The following is a 5,379-nucleotide window of genomic DNA, read 5'->3' on the forward strand; positions in this document are numbered from 1 at the left end:
AATGAATTGCTTATCAATAATTATGAGAAAATTCCTGCTTCAATCTCTGGCTCTAAGTTTCTGGTCAACATAACCTAGTTGCTTAATTAAGGTTATCTAAGCAGCAGGTAGAGGTGATCTGGCTTCCCATTCAGGCAGGGCTATGTTCAAACAATGCAATAAAGTTTTCTGATAATTCTCATAACTGAATAAAGTTTTCTCACAAGATACTAATTGGACTAGATCCATAATTAAATAGAAGAGGAATTGATTTAGATGCAGAATTGAGTCACAAGATGGAAATCAGTGTATTTCACTTAATTTCCACACTACACTATACCACCTAGCTTCCTCAAACTGAGATCTAGAATAATTAAACCTTTCTACCATTGTACTTGTTTTCTCACATAAACTCAGTCAATAAGTATTAAGCACATGTATCGCAGATAGTGTTAATAAGTACTGAGGTTACAAAGAGAGGTAAAAGACTGCTCTCAGTAATCTCACAAACTAATGGGTGAGACAACATACAAACAACTATTTGCAAACAATCCATGTGCCAGATAAACTGGAAATAACAGAGGGAAGGCATTGAAGGGGGATAGAGAAAGGCTTTCTATAGAAGGCAGGATTTTAGCTGGGACTTTTTGGAAAAAGCCAGAGGGTATGGATGAAAAAAGAGAACATTCCAAGAATGGGGAACAGGCAACAAAAATGCCTGGTAGAAGGAGATAGAGTGTCTTATTTGAGGAAGAGCGAGTTTCGTGTTTGTTTCAAACCAAAGAAGTTTATTAGCACACCAAGTTGTGAGTTACTTTTAAGACAGGAGAAAAGCATTTACATAGAAGAGTAAGACAATTCTGATTAGTAGATTTCTAGTCCCTGTGGATCCTGTCAGCAATTCTTGACCTCATTTTGGAGTTTTCTTAGCAAAGATACTGGAATGATTTGCCATTTTCTTCTCCAGCTTCCTTTACAGATAAGAAACTGAGGCAAGTGGCTTTCCCAGAGTCACACAACTTACAAATGAATCTTCCATGCTTGGTACTTTATTCATGGTTCCACTAGTGTCCCCTCAATTCCATCACTGGGAGATGATGGAATTAGCCCACAGGGGATGGGAGTAGCCCAGCAGAAGATGGAATTATTCCTAATGTACCTCATCCTCTCCTACCCAAAAGCTGAGCAAGGTGAAAACATGAGGATTACAAAGACTGACTGCCCCATGGCTGGCTTTGCAAAAATCCCCAGTTTGGTACTAAGCATGCCCATGTTACAATAGCATAATCAGACCAATATTGTTCCTCTAGCTTCAGCTGTGGCATCCTAATTTGTAACAATCATCAATATTAAATTTTTATCAATTCTCCTTAAAACCTGTTAAAACATTTCCAATATTCATTTAATCAGCACATTTCATCTTGAGTCCCAGATATCCCATGTAATCATCTGGTCTCTGGGAATATCTTCCCTTTGATATTCTGGAATGGACCTCATCTCCTCAGGGCATCTCTAAAGGTGGCTCCTCATTGTAGATCTGCTTCTCTGGTTCCAAATCACTTGCAGAGATTTCCAGATAATTCTGCTAAAATCTGCCAGTAACAAGACTCAATACAATTTAGTACAACCTCCTAAATTTGCTTTTCCAGTAACTAATTCTTGAGATGAAAACTGTTCTAATTCTATTCACAACAAAACCATAAGAATAACAAATTAAGAATCTAAGTGACCCAATAATTCAGAGAATTTCAGTATCAGCTCCTTTTTTTAGTCAAATCCTTTAAGAATCTTTAAATAACCTTGAGAGCTTGACTTGTAAAATGAGTCTTTCTATCTTTTAATATTATCAGATAAGGACTTCAAAATAGGAAAAAAGGACGTGATTTAAAGTTCTTTACAATTATTAATGTAAAAGCCATCTACTTTTGAGAACTTATTATAAAATATACTGAAGGCCTATGTATTCCATAAAAATATTTAGAATCCAATCATATAATAGTTTTTAGATTTCTAAGTAATCTTATTACTTTCTCAGTTTATTTCTCCATTAATGTTTAAAAATCTTATCTTTGTCTTATACATCCTTTTTGAGGATATAGATGTATATATCTGTGTGTGTGTGTGTGTGTGTGTGTGTGTGTATTATTATCACATCATCTTGAAGGAGTGAGATTCTTTAAGGACTTAATCTTATACATAAATATATAGCTAATAGCAAGGAGATGGCAAGCCTAAAAACTCATGTGCCTAGTAGCATAGGATATGGAATTGGTCACAAATACAGATGTAAAATACTAAGATCTTTCATACTTATACCCTATTATAGTAACTCAGATGTCTTAATATTAATCACATTTATTACTAGATTTAGTATTACAATAACAAAAACTTACACGGTTTGCCTGCTCTGATTATAGAAATTTTCTATGAAAGGAAAAAGGAGGGATGTGATTATGATCTCAAGATTATCCCTTCAAAGGCATAGACTGACCTCACATAAACCATAACCCCCTTAGCTCTTTTTTATTCCAAATAAGTGTCATAGTTAACAGGTAATCATGTAGCAAAGTCTCACATTATTCACTGGATATCATGGCTAGTATCAGAATTAACCATGTGAAAAAGTTTCCTGTTCAGAAAAGAAATAGCAAAATGGGAAACTGAGTCAAGAGCCTTCTACCTTTGCCTACTCAAGACCATCCCCTCAACTTTTTCTAGGGACACATACCATCAGTAGTAATTCTCAGATTAAACTCTTTTTGGGTAGCACATGGCATTCCCCTTGAATGGTGGACTATTTGGCTTCATGACAAATCAGACAATCATACCTGGAATCAAAACTTGGAAAAATGTCAAATTACAGTCCTAAGAGATTATATCTCAAGTAGCAAAATACCACGAATCACAGATTAGGGCTAGGTTATCATTACTTTTCTCATTTTTTAATAATAGTTAACAAAGAACACAACTAAGAACATATCATTTATCCTTAATGTATAAATTAGGAATAATCATATTCTGTAATTTTATAAATAAAATGAATACAAGATAGTTGACTCAAGATCCCAGAAAAATTCTGGCTATTATAGACCTCCAATCTATAATGCCTATTAATCTCTAAGGCAAATTTTTTAATCAAAGGTCTATTGGTGCTAGTGGCTCAAAGATGTAACTTCAATACACACAATTTTTAACAAATACAATTTCATAAATTTCATAAGTGACAGCCAAATAGTTATTTAGCCATTTTAGAACTAAATAATATTCCATTAAATATTTAACAGTTTTCAAACAGTTTACCATATTCTTTTAACAGCTCAATTCATAATATAACAGCATCTAGTTTAAGAGAGATGTTGCTTTTCTAACAGCACTTCTGTTACAATGGTTTCCCAAATACATAATATAAGAAAAATTTTAGGAACACAATAATGACATATACAATAATTAAAATATGAAGCAAAATGTGTTACCAATCAGATGACATCAATTCAGTTAAATGCATTTCCAAAATTTTTTGCATAGAGAATCATTCATTTTATCTCTTTTGGCCTTCTTTACCGATTGCATTCAAGACTACCCTAGAGTACTTACATTTACTAATATTTATATAGTGTTTACCATGAAGAACTTTATAATTATCATGTAATTTGATCCTTACAACAAACCTGGGAGATTGATGCCATTATTATGCCCTTTATAGATTAGGAAACTTTGGTATACTGAGTTAAAATAACTTGATTTGAACCCAGATTTTCCCAATTCCATCATATTGCCTTAATGCCAAAAAGTAAATGTGTTTTCATTGAGCTCTGATTTACCACAATTATCTTAATAAATTATATCTCAATGTAAATGAGATCACATTATGATTTAGTTTCAGGGCAAATTTCAATCAAATCAAAGCTGGATTTATAATCACTATTGGTGATATTCAAAAAATCTCAAATTTCCCAAGGGCCATTAGTTACCACCACCTAAAATTTCAAGATACACTATTTTTAATTAACTGAACCCCCCCCCACACACACACACACACACACACGCACGCAGTTGGAGGTTTAGTGACTAGAGGGCGGTAATTTGTGTCATTAAAACCTGAAGTTGAATCTTGTATAATATTGAGCAAATCACATAATCTCTCAGTCTTAGTTTCCTCACATATAAAAAAGGGATAATGATAGTAATTACTTCACAAGAATTTTGTAAAGATCCAATGTATTTTTATGTAAAGTGATGTTTTTTTATTATCATTGTTATCCTGGTTATCTCCTTGGTATGTAGGGAGCCATATAAAAATTTCTCTGTAATATATACTATTGTCCCAGAACCTTCCAGCTGGTAGGTGGGTTGGAGTTAAGCAATATTGACTCTAGGTACAGGCTCTCTGAAAGCAGATGTTGCTGACTTTTAAAAATATGGACTTTAAAATCATCAGATGACTCACCTGTCCTCTTATAGTCTTATGCTCTCTGCTCCAAGGGTGTAAAAAGGCAACATCTGTTTTATCAGAGGCTTCTAGTAAAATATGTTTATAGGAAAGTACAAAGGTAAAAAATGTGGGTGTACATCTGTACAGTACCCACAACTTCAGAAGATCTGATTGCCATTTTGGTACTCCCCCTGCATTTGTTATACTCCTCATAAATTATGCTGGTGGGTGAGGTCTGAAAGAGAAATTTATTAGCACTCTACTGATTGTGTCACTCAACACTCAGAAAAGAATTATACAGGTTTATCTCAACCCATATTTAAAGCTTTTCTGCTTTTTTAGACTCACCTTCACACTACAAAATAACATTAGAGGAAGTTGGATGGTGTGAATGTGTCAGGGTGTGTGTGTGTGTGTGTGTGTGCGTGTGTGTGAATACATATTGACGTGTAAAATCATACCTATAAACTACTCCTATCAGAGTTGTTTACTCAGCAGAATGCTTGAGCAAACTTTAGAAAAGAAAATGTTTATTCAAAAGGTCATATATTTGGAAAAGCCAAGGGTAGAATTGAGCAGTATTAAGCAAAACTGTGTGCTAGGCACTTAAGATCCAAAGATGAATTCATGGGTTCTTGCTGTAAAGAAGCACACATTTTATGAAAGAAAGATAGAATGTCTATGGATATTTATGACATATACACAAAATAAGTGTTTGTGCCATAGGGCATACCCAAGAAAGGAATCATGTAGAAAGTAGTGCTTTAATTATCTTTTTTTTTTTTAATCCTTATCATTTGTTTTAGAATTTATACAAGATTTAGTTCCAAGGCAGGAGGGAGGTAAGAGTTAGGGTGGCTGTGGAGGTAGAGTGATTTGTCCAGCATCACACAAATAGGACGTGTCTGAGGCCACATTTGAACCCAGGTCCTTCTAACTCCAAAAGGCACTCAATCTACTGAACTATC

This window comes from Gracilinanus agilis, chromosome 2, assembly GCF_016433145.1.
Source record: "Gracilinanus agilis isolate LMUSP501 chromosome 2, AgileGrace, whole genome shotgun sequence".
NCBI lineage: Eukaryota > Metazoa > Chordata > Mammalia > Didelphimorphia > Didelphidae > Gracilinanus > Gracilinanus agilis.